This window comes from Monodelphis domestica, chromosome 1 (assembly GCF_027887165.1).
Source record: "Monodelphis domestica isolate mMonDom1 chromosome 1, mMonDom1.pri, whole genome shotgun sequence".
Taxonomy (NCBI): Eukaryota; Metazoa; Chordata; class Mammalia; order Didelphimorphia; family Didelphidae; genus Monodelphis; species Monodelphis domestica.
In genome coordinates, this window is record NC_077227.1 from 341,174,385 (window position 1) to 341,197,911 (window position 23,527).

A 23,527-nucleotide genomic window follows, 5' to 3' on the forward strand; every position below is an offset into this window, starting at 1 on the left:
GGAGCATTGACAGACTTCCATGTAATCAGTTTCTCTTTCGAGGCAGGGGATCTTGTTTCTTTACCTACCCAGTCAGCTTGGGCAATGTAAGCATGGGAATTTGGATCCTGATTTTTTAGTCTATTTCCCCTGAGGATAAGGAATGTTAATAATATTATAAACCGTCCTCTCCTTTTTCTTTATCTTTCTATGGAGAAATATTTCTCATAGACTGTCTTTGGGCTCATGCCACAAGACTCAGAGATCCAGGAGGGAAGGAATTGGGTCTTACCTCAACTCAATTCAATATGCCTTTTTTGGGAGGTGGCAGCAGCAGAAATGGAAAGAAACCCGGTTCCTGTCAAGGAAGCCCTGAATTCACATCCCACTGCTGACATATACAGGCTGTGTGACTCTGGGCAAAGCACTTAACCTCTTAGTGCCCTTCTTTTTCTGCAATAAATTGCAGAGCAGGTGCCAATTTGCACTAGTAAAGAGAGTTTCATCCCTGGATGTCTCTTATACCAATGCAATTTCAAGCAAGAGTCTTTTTTTAAACCCTCACCTTCTGTTTTAGAATCAAGTTTCAGTTCTAAGACAGAAAAGCAGTAAAGTCTAGGTAATTGAGGTGACTTGCTCAGGGTGGCACAACTAGGAAGTGTCTGAGACCTGCCATCTCCAGTCCTGGCTATCTATCCACTGAGTCATCTAACTGCCCCAAGGTTGGTTTTTTTTTTAACTTATTTTATTAACTTATTAATCATCTACCATACATTGCACTAGGAAAGAAGGAAATGAGCGTTTATTGAACACTATTATAATCACTGTGCCAAGTACCTTTTAAATATTATCTTATCCATTCCTTTCAACAACCTTGGGAGAGAGGTACTATTATTATCCAGTTTTTACAGTTAAGGACACTGGAGCAGACAGAAATGGTGACTTTCCCAGAATCACACAGCTAGTAAGTGCTGAGGCTCGATTTGAACTCAGCTCTTCTTGACCCCAGGTCAAGGCTCTATCAGCTGCACCACCTAGCTGCCTCAGATAGACCAGCATTTCCAAATACAAAACCAAAAAAGTTTCTGTCTCTTTATCTCCATTAGTACCTAGGACAAGACTATCCACTGTAGGTGCCCAATTAATGTTTGTAGAATAACTGGTCTAATGCAGGACTCAGTTTGTTCCATTGTATTTCTTTTACTAGAATGTAATCTTCAGAAACAGATCTGTTTCCTTTTTTAAGTTTTCATATCCTGACAGGTCAACAATGCCTTGTGGATCGTTGGTGCTTAATAAATGTTTATTGACTTGAAATGCTAAATGGTGTCCTTCCTTTTCCCACCAGCCACATGACTGCAGTTTTTTGAAATTATTCATTCTCCTAGAGTTGGCTTGGGATCAGTTATTCTAAAGTAGGTTCCATCTAGGCCTAGCCCCAAGGTTCAAGTGCAAAGAAAAACAGGGTCATTTCTACTTTCCAAAAGTGGAAACTCCAATGGAACCTACAGAAATATGTTCTAGTGTTCTCAGTGTCATCAATAGTATCCTCCATTCAGGTAGGATGCAACTTACCTCTTCTACCTTTCAAAATAAAGTTAATTGGCCTACCAAATGCTAAAGAGATAACTGGGGAGGGGGTAGGACTTATAAAGGGGCAGCTGGCGGCATAGGGGATAGACTGTTGACCCTATAGTCAAGAAGATTCCTCTTCCTGAGTTCAAATTTGGCCTCAGACACTAGCTGTGTTACCTTGATCAAGTCACTTAATTCTGTTTGCTTCAGTTTCTTCATCTGTCAAATGAGCTGGAGAAGGAAATGGCAAACCACTCTAGGATCTTTGCCAAGAAAACCCCAAATAGAGTCATGAAGAGATAGACGGGACTGAAAAATGACCAAATTGAACAGGACTTTAAAAAAAGGGAGAAAATGTAAGCATCATTACTGTAACATCAGACAGAATCAAAACTTGATTGAATATTAGAGCTGGAAGTGGCCTAATGGATCACCCAACGCTTTCATTTTTCCAGAGGGAGAAATTGAGGCCCAGAATGGAGAAGGGACTCCCAAGGTCACATAGCTAGAAAAAGGCAAAGCTGAGACTTTAAACCACGTCTTCCGATTGGACTTCCAATACTCTTTCCTCTCCAGCACATCACTGAGATCCATTGCCTTCCCCACCCACATGCTATTATCTTGGAGACAGGCTCTTCTGACAGCTTGTCAAGGAAATGGCTTGTGGAATTATTTCAACCAGCAGAGAGAGCGCTGCAAGGTCATCTGTTCCATCCTACTGTGTCAGGGAGTGGTCCCACTATCCCTGAGCCTTCTCGAGAAACTCAGCAGCAGCCAGCACGCATTGTACACCTGTCATGAGATAATGCGTGATTCCTGCCAAGGTTTGCACTTGGGTTCCATTAACAGGGCGGAAGAGATCGTCCAGTGAAGTGCATTGATTTTTAACCCTTTACCAACTGGCCACCTACCTTTAGCAGAAAATTCTGCTTTCAGGCAAATCCTCCTTGGGTCTTTCTTAATCAGTCTAGAGGGCAGATTTTTTGTTTTTGTTTTGTTTTGTTCCTTTTGGTTTGGAGGTGGGGCAGAAAGATGAAGGTGAATAGCATTAGACCCAAAGGGAAAGGTCTTCAGGACTCTTAAGCAAATGAGATTTAGACCACTACCTCTGTCCCCAAAGATTTTATTGGCAGAGATGATATAAAGCTGCATAGAGACCCAAATCACATTAAAGTCAAATGTTTCCTTCCCTACAGCTGCAGCTAGAGCAGAGCCCAGGAGTGAGTAGATGGGAGGCCAGCAGATCCCCTTCCTTGGAGCAGCAAAATAGCATTCATATCTGCTGTTGCCATGGAGAGAGAGAGAGAGAGAGAGAGAGAGAGAGAGAGAGAGAGAGAGAGAGAGAGAGAGAGAGAGAGAGAGAGAAGAAGTGAGAAGGGGAGAGAGAGTAAGAGAAAAGGAGAGGGAGAGAGAATGAGAGATAGAAAGAAGAGAGATGGACAAAAAGGAGAGGTACAGAGACAGAGACAGAAGAATCACTTCTAGGATAGGGGGAATTTATTTTATCTTTGCATCCTGGTATTATATTTTAAGTCTCTCTGTCTCCTCTCTCCCTCTCTTTTAAGTCTCTCTCTCCTCCCTCTTCCTTCCCTCCCTTTGTCTCTTCCTGTCTCTCTCTCTCACACACACACACACACACACACACACACACATTCACCTCTTAGCAAATCATATATAGATGTGGGATGCACCTAAGTCTGGCCAATGCCAGAGTAAAGGAGCTGTCTGCAACTAAACTGTAGAAATGTTAATGGATATACAAATCATTCAACCCTTGAGAATCAGACTATTTAAAATTGGAAGAGAACTTAGATATTATCTAGTCCATTTGGTTTGCATGAGCAGAGGTTTATCTGATCCAGAATATGCCTGGGAGGACAGGTGATTCCAAAGAATGGTAACCTAGGATGAGGGATTAGAACCCTGACATATTATAGTTATGGGGTCAGGGTTGGCAAAGAGCTTGGGGCTTTTCTTTCACACAGTTTGTGTTACAAAATAAATGAAAAAAAAAAGACATTTATCTATCTATCTATCTATTTATTTATTTATTTATTTATTTTTGAGCCCTTGTTCTTCTGTCTTAGAAGTGATACTAAGGAGGTTAGCTGCCTGGCTCAGTGGATTGAGAGCCAGACCTAGAGATTGAAGGTTATGCATTCAAATCTAGCCTGAGATATTTCCTAGCTATGAGACCTTGGGGGAGTCACTTAACTCCCATTGCCTAGCCCTTTCCACTCTTCTGCCTTAGAACCATTGCACAGTATTGATTCTAAGGCAGAAGATAAGAATTTTAAAAAAAATTAGAATTGATACCAAGTATTCCAAGGCATAAGAGCAATAGGAGCAAGGCAAAGGGCTTGGAAGTATCTGAGGTCATTTTTGAACCCAGGATTTCCCATCTCTAGGCTTTATGTTCTGTCTTGGAGTTGAGTATCTGTTTTAAGGCAGAAGAGGAGAAAAAGCTAGGCAATTTAGGTGGAATGACTTGTCCAGCATTACATAGCTAGCTAATGTCTGAGACCAGGTTAGAATCTAAGGCCTCCCATCTCCAGGTCAAGCTATCTATCCACTGAGCTACTTAGGTGCCCCACAATAAATATTTATTAAACGTGTTGTGCTAAGCACTATCCTAAGTGCTGAGGATTCTAAGAAAGGCAAAAGACGGATCCTGCTCTCAAAGAGATCAGTCTAATAGAGGAGATAGCATGCAAACCATTTCACATCAACAAACTATGCACAAGACAGATTTGAAATCATCCACAGAAAAGAAGGCATTAGAATTAAGGAGGATCAGGAGAGGCTTCCTGGAGAAGGTGAGACTTTAGCTGAAACTCAAAGGAAGTCAGAAGAGCTGGGAGGTGAAGATGAGGAGATTCCAGACATGAGAGACAGCCAGAGAAAACACTTAGAGTCGGGAGTTGGGGTGTCTTAATAAAGGAATAGCAAGGAGGCCAGCCAGACTCACTGGATCACTAAGTAGGTGGGGGGGGGGGGGATATAAGGTTATAATACTGTTAAAGTCAGGGAGGACAGATCATAAAGGTCTTTGAATGCTAAACACATTAAAGACAAGAGTTTTCAGAGTAATAGAGCCAAGTTCCCAAACTGGGTTTTGTACCCAGTTAGTTCTGGGAAGTTCTGTGGCTAAAGAACCAGGATGCTGCAAAGTCAGAGTCTGAGTAGCTAAGAAGAGGAAAGTTTCAACCTGTAACCGAGGGCAAGGAGGCATCTGGAATCTTACTTTCCCAGGGAATGGGAACTAAAAATATCTCTGGTTTTGTGTTACAAGAGAATGAGGAATGATGGGAAGAGTCTGGTCACAAGAATAGCCACTATGCCTAAAAGAGAAATAGAGGTATTCCTAAAAAGAGTGAGCAGTGCTTAGAGCTATGTCTAACCTAGATTAGTACCTTTGGCCAACCTCTCCAGGAGGTGTTTTGTACCCTGAAATTCCATTGCACTCAACTAAAACTTTAGAATGTGTTCTTTGAAGTAATTGTGACCAAAGTTTCAATCTTTTGAAATGAAAAAAAAAAAAACCTATCGATGACTCAGTTTCCTCATCTGTAAAACTGAGTTGTTAAACTTAATGGTCCATATGATCCTTCCTAGCTTTAAATCTACGAGACTATAAGTCACTGCTAATTTTTGGATGGAGAAAATTTCTAATTACTCAGGAAATAGTTGAAAGATCCTGGAAAGCCCCCTGTTTGGAGGCAGACTGGCTATGGATTATTTTGTTATAATGACTAAGAGTCAAATAACCTGGATTCAGATCCTTTCTCTGTTGCTTCCTTACTACTTGGGAGACCATGGGCAAGTCACTTCTTTCTCTCCCTTTACTTCCTGTCTTCAAATCAATAATGTGTATTAATTACAAGGCAGAAAAGTGGTAAGGGCAAGGCAATGGAGGTTAAATGATTTGGACTTGGCCTCAGATGACTTGGGCTCAATTCTGACTCTGTTGATGTAAGATTTTGGTTAAGTCATTTCTTCTCTCTACTTCTCAGTTTTCTCCTCTGTTTATAGTAGATGAACATAGCCAAGGCTCCTCTCAGATCCAGAGCCTGTGATCCCTGTGCATTTATTGTCACCTGTCTGACCAAATCCTTCTACCCTTGCTTCTCCTCACTCCAGCTCCCCTTCTCTGATCTCAGCTCTTTTGGTCAAGCAAGGCTCCTTCAGGTGTGGTTTCCCCACGTTTTACAATTAAGTTTTTGAGCAGCCTCCTGACATGTTAAGTAGTAATGTTTCCCTGGTCAACAGTTCACAAAAAAAAAAAAAAATTCCCTGAGGCCATTTTACTCTTTCCAGGGGACAGAGCATCCCCAGCCATTTCCCCTGAGCATTGCATTACTCTCAAACTGAATTTGTAGCCTTTTGACCAGAATCCAGCCACTGTGCTTTCCAGAATCAGGATATTTTGAACTAAAAGGAACTTTCAAGATCATCTAGTCCAATTTTTTTCATTTTATAAACGAGGACATGGAGACAAAAAGAGGAGAAAGCTTTTGGTCAAAGCCACTTAGTACTGACCTCCCAGTTGCTTTAAAAAGTATGTTTAGATTTTTGCTTCTGTTCTTCTTGACTTATAGCTCCAAGATTTGTCAAATAGGCCACCTGGAATATCTTCTCCCTCTCTTTTGTCTTGCCTTGTTTAGAATTTAATTTCTTTTTTGTTGTTTTATTTTTAAATGTTTATTTCTCCCTTTGTTTTTTTCCATCACCTTAATTAACGAATGTACAAACTCCCTGACCTTGCCTCCCCAGAGAGCCATCCTTTGTCTGGGTTTCTAACTTTTAACCTAATGAAATCAGCTGCAAACACTCCATCTCTGGCCACAGTTCTTTTCTTTTCAGGGTTGAGGGTGAAGACATGTGCAGAAAGCATCTCTTCTTCCATTTTTCGGGTCATGTGGTCTTTACACCAATCCTCTCAATATAAATTTTATTTCTTTACTTCAAGCATCTATGACTTCTTGGGTAGGGATAGTCCCCACATCGAAACAGATTGAAGCCCTTCAAAAGAAAGAAGGTCTTCAGGGGTTGTTGTGGCCAGAAAATTCATCACTCTGGAGCCATTCTGACAATAAGCCTTTCTGACACGGTCCATTATTCACACTAGAAGATTGTTCAGGCTTGGTGTAGGACCTGCCAGAGCTTACTGGAACCTTTGGGAGCCTGAGGGTCCCCTCGCTGCATGATGAGATGCTGGAGAAGTACTTTAGTCCTCCAAACCTTAGCTTAAAAAAAACACAATAATAACGACTCACCTCTATGTTCTCATCACTCTTGCTCTAGTCTGACAGGGCTCTGCTCAGAGGCACCTATACTTAGTTCCAGAAGGGAGAGTAGGGGTCACGTCTCCAAACCCTGTTTTCTGGCCAAGAAAAAAATGTTTTGCCATACTAACTTTCTGTCAACAACATACAAGGTTATATTTTAGAGGGAAAGTGGTTCTCCAGCTGTGCCGGGTGGACCCTCTCATTCCTTTGTCCATTTCTCAACAAGGCTGGGGTGTATTTTTCCCTCCTGGGAGAAGATACAGATGGTCCTTGGAGCCGATGCTGCTCACTTTTCCAGCTTCCTAGATGGGGAAGAATCTCAAGTCCTATTAATCAATGGTCACTAGCAGGCACTTGAACAACAGATGCTGCTGTTCCTTGGTAGAGATCTTTTCTCCTTAGGGCTAGCCTTACAGATTAGGTGGCTTCCTGTTGGTAAGACTTCAGAGGCCAGGAAAAGGTCTCATCTTCCTCTCAAGTTGGCACTCACACTCTTGCTTACCAATGCTCCGCCATAGAGTTGATGGAGAGACGAGGGATATATCCCAGAATGGGTTTCCCTCTACATGGAGGTCTTCTAAACTCACTGATGACTGAACCTTTTGTCCTCTGCCAGGCTGGCATCAATCCCCATACCCTTGCATATTCCCAGGCCAGTCCCCCAGAAATCTATTGTGGTGGTCCCTCTCCTCCAGGTCCCTTACTGTAAGCTCCTGCTTGTTGTTCTCCCCCTTCTTCCACCTCTTCCCAAGAAGTGAGGGGTTGGTATGTCTTAGGAGTGGGAGCCTGGATGGACCATTCCTTCTTCTAGAAGAATAGTACTCTGCTGGGTCAGACTGTCCTTTGTGTCATGTCAGACACTATGCGAAATGGCTCAGTAGAAAAGAGAGCTGGCTCTGGTGTTAGAAATTGGGTTCATCTCTGATACTTACTACGTATGTGATCTTGGGTAAGCCACTTAATACACTTACTAAAATTTTTTAAAATTTATTTAATTAATTAATTTAGAATATTAATTAATCTAGAATAATTTCTTCAACTATAAGATTGAACTAGGTGGTCATTGTGATACAGAAAAAAAAGAACACTAGATCAGGAGTCAAAGGACCTGGGTTTATAACCCTCCTCTGTCAGTCCTTTATCATGAGACCTTCGGCAAGTTATTTCTTCTCTTTGGTCCTCAGTTTCCTCATCAGTAAAATGAAGAGGATCTATGCAGTGATCCCTAAGACCCCTTCCAGGTCTCCATTAATGAGCCTGTGAAATTTGGGCAGGTTAAGTAGGGTACAGCTACAGTGTTCCAAAACTTAAACTGGCCCAGTGCCTCTCAGAGCCCCAATTAGTCTCTTAATGAGTGGTCACTGTTTCACTCTTGTCCTATTTGTCTTTCCTTTAGTTAGTCCCTTACATGTAGGATCATATTTCAGATTGAAACTGCTTTCTGCAATTTTTCTAATCCCTAACATCTAAATCTCAGGATCAGAGTTAGACATGACTTTTTAATCCAACCTCCCATTCTACAGTTGAGAAAACTGAGATCCAGTGAAACAATCTGCCAAATGTCATTCATTTCCCATAGCTGGTTAAGTGTCAGAAATGGGATATGAAAGCAGGTCATCCTAACACCAAAGCCAGGACACTACCCACACCAATAATCCCATCTGTCACTTTCCTGGGCAGAGAGCTCCTCTGAGATTCTTTTTCTCTTATTCTGTCCTTGTACCTTTTAGGATTTTCCTAATGACTGCTTCCTGTAGACACTCATGCTGTTCTTTAATCCAATTTCTCTAAAAACAGGTCTGTTATCTCTTCATATCTTCACCTTAATGGCTCCTGGCTTTTCTGAAAAGCTTCTATATTGCCTTTTCTTCATCTGCTAAATGGTCTGTAAGGGCACTGCTAGATCTCAGGCTACAATCCTAGGATCCCTTCCAGTCCCTTCAACCCACCCACAGACACAGATCTGTGCCCCCTTGGGCTGCACGTAGTCACATTCCTCTCCTAGGCCATGTTCAGTCTAGCCCAGCTCAATACAAACAAAAAAACAAAAACAAAAATGCCAAATTTAAATTACAATTACTCCAGCCCTATGCTGGGGGATTCTCTTCAATCCACAAATATTTTAGTGAGGATGTTTTTGTTTTTAAATACTGAAAAACAGTATTACATCAGCCTCTTCTGACATCTATATTTTTAAGATGGCTCCTCAGGGAAAGAAAAAGTTGGAATGAAAAAAAGTGGCTTGATATTTTTCCCTTGTAGAACTTAAGTCCTTGAGAGCACTCTTTGTTTACTGCCAGCCAAAGAGGGGATAATGAAGAGAGTGTTGGATCTGGCATCAGAGGAAATGGGTTCAAATCCTGTCTCTTTAATTATTATCCATATGAATCTTTGGCAAATCACTTCGCTGTTATGGAGCTTACTTTTCCCATCTGTAAAATAGAAACTGTGGATGAGTTGACATCTAAGGTGCCCTCTAGCTCTAAACCCTATTAACTAGTTTTAAGGAGGCAATGCTTTTTTCTTTTTTTTTTTTAGCCCTTATCTTCTGTCTTAGTATCAGCATTCTAAGACAGAAGAGCAGCAAGAGTTAGGCCAAGTCTGAGGTCAAATTTGAACCCAGGTCTTCCCAACTCAGACCTGGCACTCTTTCCACTTTGCTACGTAGCTTCCCCGGGTCAGTAGAGGTTCCTGAGAGAGAATGATAGAAATCTCCAAGTTGGGATTGACGCAGATCACCAATGTCAAAGTAAGAATGGGCAGGGACCTCAGAAGCCATTGGCTCTGACCGGTACTCGAGCTGTCCAGACAAGAGGTCATCCAAATTTTGCTTGAAGGATTGAAGTAAGGGGGATCCATCCTTATATCAAACCTAAATTTCTTTGGAGCTGCCACCCATTCTTGTTAGTTCTGTCTTCTGTTGCCAGCCAGCCAAGACTACCATCCCTCTACAAGGTGGCCCTTCAAATACTTGGAGATCATTATTTATTCATTTGGAGATCATTGGCTATTCAATGGAGATCATTATTCGTTCATCATTATTCATTTCTGTAACAAGCATATATTAAGGGTCTGCCCTCAAGGAGCTTACATTCTATTGGGAGAAAACATGTTCACAGATATACCATCTGCTCCTCAAGCTTTCTCTTTCTCAAGCTAACCCAATCCTTACATGGCATTAACTCAAGGCTTTTCACCATTCTTCTGCTCGTTAGTCTTCTCATTATCCTAGCTGCCTCCTTTTAAAGGCTAAGCAATGGAATTAAATGACTTGCTCAGGGTCACAGAGTATTTGAGGCCATATTTGAACCCAAGGCCTCCCATCTCTAGGCCTGACTCTTTATTCACTGAGCCACCCAGCTGCCCCTAAGAAAATCAAGTCTAATCAGTCTTCCAAATGACAACTGTGATGATTCCATGACTATTTGATTTCTGTCATAATATTTGCCTCAACTTCTCACACATTTTTGAGATTACCTCCATTACCTTCAAATAGTCTTTAGGTAATAAATATGGCATCCACTCACCATTCTAGCCATCTTCCTCTATATGGATTATAGGACTGACAGCTGAAAGGAGCCAGGGAGGTCCAAATCTTCATGTTATAGGTGAGTTTACTGAGTCATAAGGAGGTTAAAGGATTTGTCCAAGGTCATATACATAGTAAATACCAGTCAGGTTTTGAACCCAAGCCATTTGTCTCTCAATGAGGTACACATGTGTTCCAGCTTCCCTAGAGATCTTAGATATTAAATGCGTTTGTTAGGACTCTCTACAAAAGAGAATAGGACACCAGACTCCGAATTAATAAGGGCAAGATCAATCTGTTGACCAACTCAAATGGTCCAAGGTTAAAAAAATGTCTCTTAATTATGTTGTTGCAAATACATAAATTTATAGGTGTTACATAGATAAAATTTCCATCAAAATACACTTGCTCTTCAATTGTTAAATGAGATAATGTTTGTAAAGCACATCACACAATGCCCAGCATATAGTATGCTCTTAATAAATACTTGTTTTCTTCCTTCCTTTCTTCTTTAAACCATAGACAATGAAAAACTAGCTCAGTGATTTCACCATCCTTGACTGTGAATGACCCCAACATCTTCAGCTTTAGCAAATGACATGATTCCCTAATGGACTAATCTGTGGGACAGGAATTCTCAGATTTTCACCGATCTATAGTAGGGAAGCTGTTAAGCATCTATGAGCCTTAGTTTCCTCTTCTGAGAAATGATAAACATTTTCTCCAATCAGATAATATCTCAGTCACATCTCAGGGATGAAACTTAATGGATATCATTAGTTCGATGTTTTGTAAAAAAAAAAACATTTTATAGAATATGGAAGGGAAATACTTCTTCCTGAATGAGTGAAAATGCAGAGTTTCAACCTTCATGTGGCTTTCACAGCATTTTTATCTTTTACGCAAAAATCTACCAACTAATCACTTTTCACAAAGCAAAAGGAGAGACAGTGATAACAATACTTCTCTATAGCTAGGGCTTAGGACTTCATCAGCCCAGGTATCTTGAGACCATAGTCTTTGTTTTCCTTCTGAGAAGTTCAGGTTATCTGATGTGCCTGGCTGAGGTTATTAAGGTTAAATGAATCTCTCTAACTTTATCTCTTTCTCATGTCTCAGTCTCTGTGTCTTTCTGCCTCTGTCTCTGTGTTTATGTGTGAATGCATCTCATCTTGATCTAAGAATCTGACTCCAATCAGTTCCCAAGTTGTAGATAATTCATCTTGGCACCATTTATTCAATTTGCCTCCTTCCTTCCTTCCTACTGTTATCCCCTATGTCTAGCCCGTCATTAGCTCTTGTGCAAGTGCAATAGTTACTTAGATATTGCAACAGATTTGCCTCTAGTCTCCATCTACTCCCCACTCTCCCACCCCATCAATCCTTCATACCACTACTAGACTCTTCTTTATGCATATATCTGTTCAGGTCACTAATCTACTCAAAAACCTTCAATGGATCCCTTTTGCCTAACAACTCAAACTCCTTACCCTGATATTTTGAGTCTTCCACAACTTGATACTTCCTATCTTTCTAGCACAATAGATATTATATAGTATTTTACAGGTTGTCCCAAAAGTCTGAGTGAAGTAAGCTTCAATAGCTTAAACCTAAAAATTTAAGTTTTGCTAGCTTAAAACTGTACTCTGACTTTTGAGGCAATCTGCATATTTGTGCATGTGTAATATTCATCCTGAAAAATTATAAGTTCCATCAGGGCAGGAACCATACCTTAACTTTTTTTCTATGATCCCCAAACACCAAACCCAGAGCTTGGGACATAGTAGACACAAGTGTTTATTGAATAAATGAGTAAATGAATAATTTTAAGCAGTAATGGAAATGATCATCTTGGGCTAAAAGCTCACATATGATCATTTAATAAAAGAAACTCCCATAACAATGCTGTGAAATAGGCAGAATTAGTTTTATTACCCTCATTTTTCAGGTAACATAAATGTAACATATTGGAGTTGATGGCATTTAAGGGTCTTTTGCTTGTGGGCACCCAGATAGGGAATATCAAAGTGAAGATTCATTCTCAAGTCTCCTGAATCCAAGTCCAAGATGTTTCCTTTTCAGCAAATTTCTTAGCTCTCTGAGTTTGAAGAGTCTTTTACATTCTTTTTCCCCCCTTTTTTCCATAATCCCATTCTGTTATGTCATTTTAGAGCAAGCCATGATGGAGTTAACCCATATGGAACAGATCTTTGAAATATCTCACCATTTCCTTCTTTCCTGGACTACTACAATAGCCTCTTGGTTGACCTGCGTCCACAAGTCTCTCCCCATTCCAATTCATCTTCCATTCAGCTGTCTAAGTGATTTTCCTAAAGCACCAATCTGACTATTCCATCTTCATACACAATAAACTCCAGAGTTTACCTGGATCACCTACAGAATCAAATACAAAATCCTCTGGTATTCAAAGTCCTTCATAATTTAGTTCTCCACCCCTCCCCTTTCCAGTGGAAGTTACAGCTAACCCTTTACACACACACACACACACACACACACACACACACACACACACACACACACACTCATCCATCCAATTGCTTTTGCCTTCTTGTTGTCCCTCTCTCAGCTCCCTACATATCCCCTACTTGTCTCATACACCTGGAATGCTCTATCTCCTCATCTCTGACTCCTGGTTTTCTCAGGTTCTTCAAGATCCAGCTAAAATCCCACCTTCTACTGGAAGTTGTTTCTAATTCCTCTTTTTTTTTTAAAACCCATACCTTCTATCTTGGAGTCAATACTGTGTATTGGTTCCAAGGCAGAAGAGTGGTAAAGGCTAGGCAATGGGGGTCAAGTGACTTGCCCAGGGTCACAAAGCTGGGAAGTGTCTGAGGCCAGATTTGAACCTAAGACCTCCCGTCTCTAGGCCTGGCTCTCAATCTACTGAGCTACCCAGCTGCCCCCTTTTTCTAATTCCTCTTAATTCTCATGCCTTCCCTCTGTTGATTTTTACTTATTTATTCTGTATATAGCTTGTTTGTACATAATTATTTGCATGTTAAATTATGAACTTCTCAAAGGCAACAACTGCCTTTTGCCTTTCTTTGTGTCTTAGGACTTAGCCTAGTACCTGGCACATAATAGATACTGATAAATGTGTATTTATTGACTAACCTGGTTCATACATCACTGGTTTGAGTAGCTCTATGAGGAACCCTAATGGACAGAACCCTTAGGTTGCTTGCTTCTAAACATAGGACTGATGGATCATTTCCTAAGGAGGTCAAGCTGTGTCTATTTGAGGGCATGGGATGCACTAAAGACTACCTCACAGGAAATAGGCTGTTGATTTTTTTCAAAGCAGTGGAATTTTTAAAAATAACTATAAGACGTTGCTTCCTCATGGCTCATTTCCCCCTTTAAGTTGTCAGTAGAATTGAAACCATAGTATGACCATCTTCCCGATCCTTCCTGGTGAACAATGAGTTCTCCCTTTTTTTTTCCCCAGGAGGAAAATAGTATTCCTCAGAAACTCTCTTGGGGAAGGAGAGACATTTTGAGCCAGAGGGAGGATTGTGGAGGTCTGAGAGTTTTGAGTTCATGGAGAAATGACATAAGGAACCAAGTAGGAAAGGTTAGCTATAAGTTTCTTGGATGAGTATAAAGAATCAGAGAGGGGGCAGCTGGGTGACTCAGTGGATTGAGAGCCAGGCCTAGAGATGGGAGGTCCTAGGTTCAAATCTGGCCTCAGACACTTCCCAGCTTGTGACCCTGGGCAAGTCACTTGACTCCCATTGCCTAGCCCTTACCACCCTTCTGCCTTGGAGCCAATACACAGTATTGACTCCAAGATGGAAGGTAAGGGTTTAAAAAAAATAAGAAAAATAAAGAATCAGAGAAAAGTAGGAAATGGCAAAGCTTTTCAGCCAGTGGGTCAGTCAGTCAATAAGGATTTATTAAGCACTTATGTTCCAGGCAATTAGTGCTTTATAAACATAACTGGTTGAAAGAGATTCCTACAGTTGTGAGATCATCATTATCAGACAAGAGTTGAAGTTTCCCAATGTTAAACTCTAATAAGTGAGATAGAGAGAGTCTAAGTTCAATGAAGGCAGATATAAGAGGCAAGTCACTAGATAAATTAATTTGCACATTCCATGTCCCCTCCCTAACCCAACCGCCGCACAACTTTCAAGTTGATGCATCTTTGGGACATGATAGAGTTGTTGGGGAGAGAAGACATCAGTGCCATATCCTTCAAAGAGAGCCACATGGTTTATTTCCATCATTCTCTATCACCAGCTCCTTGATTATTAAATCACAAAATTTTATCTATAGAGCCGGCAAGATCTCAGAGGTAATACAGTCCCATCTTTCATTTTTGTAGTTGAGGAAATTGAGGCAGAAGAAGAAAAAGGGACTTCCCCCAGGTCATAGAGGTTCATAGTATTCAGTGAAACAATGCAATAATATCCCTCTCTACATTTCATTCTAAAATGACCCTCAATTCGGGGCATGCATGTTGTATATGCTTATTTGTGTGCATGTCATCTTATCTCTCCTGATATAATATAAGCCTCCTAGAAGGCAAGAGTCATTTAATGTTTGTGTTTATATCTCTAGAGCCTAGCATGGTGCCCAAAAAATGGTAGGGGTTTAATACGTGTTTATTAGGGATTATGATTAGGAGTTAGGTAGTGAAGTGGATAAAGTACTGGGTCTAAAGTCAAGAAGATTAATCTTCCTGAGTTTAAATCTGACCTCAGAAATTTATTAGCTGCATGACTCTGGGAAAGTCATTTAACTCTGCCTCTGTTTCTAATCTATAAAATGAGACAGAGAAGGAAATGGCAAATCATTCCAGTATCTTTGCCAAGAAAACCCCAAATGGGGTTATGAAGAGTCTGACATAGCTGAAGAACAACACATGATTAGGAGGAGTCTCCTAAGAAATCCTTACAAGTTTCCAACCTAGTAAGGTCTCCTCCCAGCCATTGACTATTGATCTTGCTACACTAGCTATTCTTTTGGTAGAGATGATTAAATTCATTCTACTCATTTGTTGCTTCTTGCTATTGATAGGCTCTACTAAAGTCCTCCTCTGATGCCTTGTCAGGATATAAAGGAAATCTGAATCCTTTTTTTTCCCTAAACCCTTACCATGTACCTTAGAATCAATACTATGTATTGGTTCCAAGGCAGAAGAGTGGTAAGGGCTAGGCAATGGGGTCAAGTGATCTGCCCAAGGTCACACAGTGATAAAATGTTTGAGTCCAGATTCGAACCTTGGATCTCTCATCTCTTGGCCTGGCTCTCAATCCACTGAACCATGTAGCTGCCCCAAATCTGAATTCTTAAAATTGAGACCAGTAGAGTAATAATTCTTCCATGTGCTAACAAGGTGAACAGACTAAGAATATGGATACTGTCATTGACTGTATGACCGTTCTCTATAGACTAGACTAGCTAAATTCAGAGAGGTTAACCACTAGAAGCCTGGCTACCAGGTGGTGAATTTCTTCAGCCACTCCTCATCATAGAGACCTTCTACTAAATTTCAGAGGCATTTTCAGTCTGCTTTGGGGAAAAGAGTATTCACGCTGATGAAATCACAGACCCTTAAAGTATTAAAGTTAAATGTAATAAGATTTAGGCAAGGGCAAGCCTATACTTCCTGGTGTATCCTTTGCCAGGCATAAACCTTTCAGTTAGGCAAGCATTTACTTTGTACTATGCCAGACATGTGCAAAGAAAAAAAGAAAAGAATCCCTGCCCTCAAGGAGCTTAGATCCCAAAGGAAGATGGAACACGTACGTCACTAGGTAAATGTTCATCCTTCATTTTTGAAGAGCACCAGTGAAATCTGACTTACATGTGAATTGGTTTTAAGTGACACTGAGTTGCTCAAAGTCTTTGACCTCATTCTCTCTTCCAGAGTCATCAGAATCCAGTGGCAAGACAAAAATGAGACCACCTGGTGATGACCTCTGAGACAGTGCATGACTTTGGCACCTTTGATGTCTGACCAAGCTCTAAGCACTCCACAGCACCTGCTTCAGCCACCTTCATGGCCTCTGGAATGAATTGTTCTTATATTCCTATTCTATTGGGGGAAGTCTTCACATGCTTGGGGTAGCCATCCTCTACCTCACTCATGAGTTTAAGGACTTTGGTTATCCTCAACCTGGTCTAGCCCATCTGCCAAGACACATAGAGGTGTTCAAGGAGGGCTAGCATCTCTGCTGTGAGGATTTGCCAAGCTCTTTTCAGGGCTTCTCTTCTACCTTTGGTGTCTACCTTTCACCCAGTTCTCACCTGTGGCTCCAAGAAGCAAAGAGCATGAGCAGTGGCCATCCCCCAAAAAAGGTAAGTATAATGTATATACAGAGTCGATAAAAGATAATTTAAGAAAGGAAGGGACTAGCAGCTCTATATATGGTAAAAAACTTGCAGAGAGTGGGATTTGAAAGAAGTCTTTAAGGAAGGTAAGGAAAATAAAAGGTAGAGATGTAGGGACAGAACATTCCAGGCATGAGGAGTAGCCAGTCTATAAAGGGATGGAGGTGGGAAATGGAGGGTTGTATGCAAAGAATAGCAAGTAGGCTATTGCATAGTCAACACAGAGTATGTAGAAAGACTAGAAAGGTAGACATTTTTCATGTCAAACAGAGGACATCATATTTGATTTATGATCTAACCATGTTTATCATGGAGTTGCAGATTTCAAGATATAGGTATGATTACGGACAGGCTAAGACTTCATTTCTTATTAGGTGCTGGACTCGACTTGAGGGAATTTTATTATAACAAAGAGAAAGAAGGAAAGAGACTTGGATGGCATCTGGTAGGAGAAAGAAGACAAGAGCCATTTAAGCAACTGGCCAGTTGCTGAGATCAAGTTGAGGGCAACAGAGAGACAGAGAGGAAATTGCAGGTCTCCACCACCTACCTGAGATGGCTGAGTCCAGGAGGCTTTATTTATATTTAGAGATCCAGAAGCGGAATAGGTAGATTCTCCCAACCTTGGTGCCAGTCACATTAAAGTTATTTGCCATGTCTTTCACATGGAAGGAGGAAGGAGATTAGACTCCCACACTGCTCACTTGGGAAAGAGATCCTAAACTCTAGAATACAAATGCCAAGTTTTTCTTATTATTTTACTGACTATATTAGTTCCAGGTGAATGTATAGACAGTGTAGAAGTAGGGGGGACTGTGTATATAGAACATTGCACATATTATCAGTCTCATTTGATAAGTTGGTTAGTTTTGCTGAACTGATTTTTTCCCTTTTTTAAAAATTCTCCATTATAAGAGATGATTTGCTGGTAAGGGGTGAAGAGGGATTTAGTTGAAAATGAATTTATTTGGAAATAGAAACAAAAATGTATCAATAACAATTTTAAAATAAGGTCCCAGCAGAAGTCGGATAGGGCTTGAGTAAAATAAGGTACACTTATCCCCAGAGGTCTTGTCAAACCAGGCAATCATGTAAATTCCAAGTTGAGTGGCACTGGAGTCACTTAAGGATTTGTTGAGAGAAGCCTTATGCGTTACACATGTCATGGCTGAAGACCTAAGCCTGCTCTGTGTCTACATCAGGAAAGAATAATGAACCCATTCATTAATTGTATTTCTGCTTATGCTTCTATTCCCAAAGTTAATTGTTTAAGTAAGAGGTTCTGTCTGGCAGATAGCCATTAGCAAATGGAAGTGTGTTTTAATTTCTACAAGTATATTTGAATTTCAAAAGTCTTACATTTCATAACAGGAAACTAGGCTCATCTTTTCACAGACACCTCTAATCAAGGTACAAGGTCCTACTTGGGCAAATAATTATACTTTAGTATAGAATTAAGCAGAACTCATATTTATATATTTCCATGCCATACACATTAGTCTTTGTTTTGTTTTTAGCCAGAACCTGCATACCATATGCAACATACAATAGGAATTGAATGTGAGGATTTGGTTATTTCTCATGGGACAAGAAAATGGGAATATTGGTCACCATATCTATTAGCCAATATAGACAGAGTTCCCCCATTCTGCTACAAAGGAGTCTCTCTTGTCAAATTGTAAAATAAGTGGACAAGGGAGAAGGGGATAGAGATACTTTTTTTAAATTGTGACTCTTATTTCAAAGACTTGGTACTACAGAAATCACTGAACAGTGGGCAGCCTTTGCAGTATGATTATCTCCCAAGGTCAAGACATTTGCTTTTCTTTGAGATACTTTTTGCTGGTCAAATCTATTAATATAACTTCATCCAGAAACAAGAAAAAAACACTAAACATTTTTGTTTTATAGATGCTGCATTTGAATTAAGGCTGTAAGTGGCAGACCTTCAAGGTCCAATCTCCTCACAAAAGAGGAATCTGAGGTTCAAAAAGAGTTAAAGGACTTTCCCAAGGCCAACCAAGAAGTGACAGAGATAATATTTGGACATGGGTCCTTTGATTTCATTCCTAGGGCTCTTTCTTCTTGTTCAGTCATTTCCAATTCTTGATAACCCCATTTGGAGTTTTCTTGGCAAACTGGTTTGCCATTTCCTTCTCCAGCTCATTTTAAAGACGGGAAACTGAGGCAAAGGTGATATGTGACTTACCCAGGATCACACAGCAAGTAAGGGTCTGAAGCAGGATTTGAACTCTGAAAGATGAGTCATCCTGATGCCATTCTATCCACTGTGCCACCCAATTGCCCAGGATTCTTTCTATTACTTTTCAAGTTGATACCATCCCAGTTTTGTTTTTGTACCTTTCAAGTTGATGCTATCCCAGTTTTATTTTTGTTATCAGTGGCGTTGGTGTTATCCCTAGCCAAGATGATCAAACATGTTAAAATAAGCCTCACATTTGTCCTTGAACTGAGAACTAAAAGGGACCTCAGAGGCCATCTAGCCCAATTCCTTCACTTTATAGATCAGGAAACTGAGGACTAAAGAACTAAGGTGGCTTGTCTAAGGTCATACATGAGGCGGCATGGGGCTTAAATCTTCAGACTCCAACTCTACATTTTGGGCTCTCCCAGCCATATTAAACTATGGTTCCCGTGACTGCATCTAGAATCCCAGTGTTCTTTTCAGTAACTCCTGTTTCTTGCTGAGAATTTTCTGTAAGTCATATTTCTTGCTGCCACTAACTGGATTTTTTTCCTGACCAATCTGATCCTCTGTCTGACCTTTCAACACCACTTAACTTCCTCTATCAAACTGTTCTGTGAGCTTGCTTGTGCCATTCCCTGAATAGGGAAGGAAGCCTGTATTCCTGGTGCAGGATGATATTTACTTTATTTTACATCCCTATTTGTAAATGTTTTAAGTGAAGAAATATATTTCCCTTGAATCAAAGTATTTTGTGTGCTTGGTCTGTTTATACTTACTAACCTTCAGAAAAAAAAACCAACATAAAAAAGGTCTTTTTTTCTGTGCCCATTCTTCAGCTCTGAGTAGCTGATCTTGACTCTTGGTTTTGTTGGGGCACTTGTTAAAAAGCCAGCCGCAGGCTGCAAATGATCTCTGGAGTTTCTCCCAATGGAAAGACCAAACTCGGCTACTAGGCAACAATTTTTTTTTTCTGGGCTCTTCTGCTTTTGTGCTCTTGGTGTATGAGCCAAGGTTTGTGATTTGGAAGAATTTTGTTTAGGAGGCTTGCTTATTGGGAAGAAGTCTAAACCTTGTGTTCTTTTGCCCAAGGTACCCAAAGAACGTTAGGTAACCTATTGACAAAGCTTTAGCAGAGCACAGTGTCTAATTGGCGTCCTCATTTACTAATTTGTCTGCTTTCTTTCCTCTTCCCTTGCTTCCTCTCCTCTTGTAAAGTGATATTCTGCTACCTCTTTCAAGGGACTGATAGCAATCCCTTGGAGAAAGACTAAAGGGAGGGAGAGACCAAAATCCCAAGTGGATATTCACTCAGAAGTCACACACACACACACACACACACACACACACACACACACACACACACTCCCCCCCTCCTTTACCCAGTTTGTTCATTCCTTCTTACCTTTTCCTATTCTTTTTTTTCATTCCACACTTATTTTTGTTTTCTCCTCATATTTTTTCTCTCTCTTAGAAGTAGTTCCTTTTCATCATGCTTTTTTATGTCTATCTTTATGTTATGTTTATCTTCCTTATGACTTTCTTTTTTCATTTTATCACATTCTAGTCTTTCGTATTTTTCCTACTCTTTGCCTCTCTCTCTCCTTCCCTCTATTACTTCTTCCTCCTTTCCTTCTTCTCCCTCTATCTCTCTTTTCTCCTTCCCTTCCTTCCTCTCCCTCTATCTCTTTCCTCCCTTCATCCTTCCTTCCTTCCTTCCTTCCTTCCTTCCTTCCTTCCTTCCTTCCTTCCTTCCTTCCTTCCTTCCTTCCTTCCTTCCTTCCTTTTTCTTCCCTTCCTCCCTCTCTCTTCCTTCTTTCCTTCCTATCTTTCTTCTTTCTTTCCTTATTCCCTTTCATCTTTCTCCCCTTTCCCTTGTTTTTTTTCCTACCCACCTCCTCTCTTCCTTTCTTCATCCTTCTTTCCCTTCCTCTTTCTTCCTCTTTGCCCCTATTGTCTTAGAAGTCCCTGAATGACATGTGTTAAGGTTGTTTTTTTCTCTCTGAGGAGGAAAAAAAAATTACAGGCAGCACATTTTCTCTCTTCCTGGCATCCTCATTCTCTCAGATGCATGTGATTTGATTCTTTGGAACCCTAGGATAACTGACATTTCTGGCTCCATTGAAAATGCAGATGTACCACTTGGAGTATGACCTTTGACCTGGAGACTGCTGTCTGGTTTCAATTAACAAGTCGTTTTTACTCTCCAGGTGGACCATGGATCATTCCAGAGCTAACTTTGGAGCAGAGCTCCCTTAAATGCAGGAAGAGACAGGACAAGTATCTCTGGCCCTGAAGTTTTAGGAGGCCTGCAGAGCTGCCTCCTCATTTCTTTTGGCTTCCTCTTCCAGATGGGATTTGGCACAATCCTGACTAGCAGTGGGGAAGAGTCCTCCCTCCACCTTCTGGATTCAACAACTAATTCAATGAAGTAAACTCCTGTAAGCCAACAATGTGTAAGGTCCTGGAGACAGAAAGGTAGACCCAGTATAAACCTTGTTACCTTTAAGGAAATGGTGCAGAGAGGTCAGGAAGACCTGAGTTCAAATTTTGCCTTAATTGCTTTATGACCCTGAGCCTTAGTTTCCTCATCTGAAAAACAGAAATGATAGGACTGTAAGGTTCAGATTAGGTAATATATGTATATAGATGTCAAAGCATACAATCCAATAAGGAGAAAAAGATATTTAGACAAATAAGCCAGATTCAAGGAAGCTTCATTACAAAAGATGGGTTCAGGGAAAGTACTCTGGAAAATCTGAGGAAGAAAACATCATTTTCACTTATGCCCTCAGGGAAGATTCCTTGGAGAGGTGGATACCACATTGGGCCTAAAATGTCAACAGTTGGGAAGAATTCCATGTGAACTAGAACAACCTCCAGGAATTGATGCAGAGTGAAAGGAGCAGAACCAGGAGAACATTATAAGCAGAGACTGATACACTGTGGCACAATAGAATGTAACTGATTTCTCTACTAGCAGCAACACAATGATCCAGGACATTTCTGAGGGATTTATGAGAAAGAACACGATCCACATTCAGAGGAAAAACTGTGGGAGTAGAAACAAAGAAAAACAACTGCTTGATCACATGGTTTGATGGAGATATGATTGGGGATATATAGACTCTAAATGATCATCTTAGTGCAAATATCAATAATATGGAAATAGGTCTTGATCAATGAAATGATACATGTAAAACCCAGTGGAATTTCTCATTGGCTACAGGAATGGGGTGGGAGGAAGGGAGAGAAAGAACATGAATTATGTAACCGTGAAAAAATTTCTTAATTAACCAATTAAGTAAAATTTTAAAAATAAAGTAAAATTTCAGCAGTTGGAAATCAGGAAAGGGGAAATCTTATTTCCCATTTCCCATTCATGAGGAATGGTGTCAATGTCATGAAAACAGGAAAAGATGACAAGAATAGGGAACAGAATAAAGCTAATATGTAAATTTGTTTTGCATAACTTTACATGTATAATTGGTATCAAATTGCCCACCTTCTCAAAGAGGTGAGTGGAACAGAAGAGTGGGAGAGAATTTGGAATTCAAAAAAATTTTAAATTATTAAATCTTTCAAAGTGAAATTGGGAAATATTTAATAAAAATAAATAAAAAGAGTTTAAACAAAAGAATCCCATTGCCTAGCCCTTGCCACTCTTCTGCCTTGGAACCAATACACAGTATTGTATTGATTCTAAGTTAAGAGTTAAAATAAAAAGAATCAGGATTGGAGAACAGCCCAGTATGGCTAGATTTTTTTAGACCACATGAAGGAGAAATGATACAAGGGGAGATTAGAATAGCAGATATGAGCCAGATTACACAGGACCTTCAATATCAAAGATTAAGAATTTGGCCTTTATTTGGTAGGCAACAAGGAATGATGAAAGCTTTTGGATCAAGAATGACATGATCAGAATGGTATGGTGAGAAGATTACTTGGGTGATGGTGATAAAGAATGACTAGTATTTTGCTCCCTTTCAGTTATGGTAATTAATACTCATGTTATTCTCCATGTTTGCTATCTCAGATAAACTAGAAAAAAAAAACCCATAAATTACCTGCTTCCAGAGTTTCCTCCCACATTCCTGCTAAGATTTAAGGCCTTACTAAGAAGGGAAGAGGACATCTGCCCTATTTGCACATTTGCTTCCCCTTAGTTACAATTTCAAGTTGGCATCTAGGAGGGAGAGGAATGGAATGCTTCCTCCTTTGACCATTGAAGATGTGAGTCCTTGTAGTACTCTGAACTACTCTAAACAAATGCTTAAAAATGATCTTCATAGGAGACGATTCTGAAGAAACCAAAGAAAACACAGCCTGCTGCCAAACCCAGATTTCTGCTCGTGGTTTCGGAAGCATGGAAGATCAATTTTTGTTTAGCAAAACTGATTTCAAAGGTTTGGGGTTTGGGGGTCTCTTTTTTCACCCTCGATGTTGGATTTTGGCTAAGGAATGGAGGATAGATTTCAGCATAAATCTTGTAAAGTGCTTCTCCAGACCCACAGTTGGGCTCTAAAAACCCAGGCAGCTAGAGTTTGCAAAGAAATGCAGCATTCTGGCACTGGGGAGAGGCAGAGC

General features: G+C 40.3%; 1 long non-coding RNA gene across 1 annotated transcript in view; it reads left to right on the plus strand.

Moving 5' to 3' along the window:
• LOC130458225 (uncharacterized) overlaps positions 1 to 22,574 on the plus strand; it is an 89,026-nt gene extending 66,452 nt beyond the window's left edge. Inside the window, exons 3-4 of the long non-coding RNA XR_008917331.1 lie at positions 16,268 to 16,698; positions 21,148 to 22,574. This is a non-coding gene — a long non-coding RNA (uncharacterized LOC130458225). The remainder of the gene's footprint in view (positions 1 to 16,267; positions 16,699 to 21,147) is intronic.
• The last annotated feature ends 953 nt before the right edge of the window (positions 22,575 to 23,527 follow it).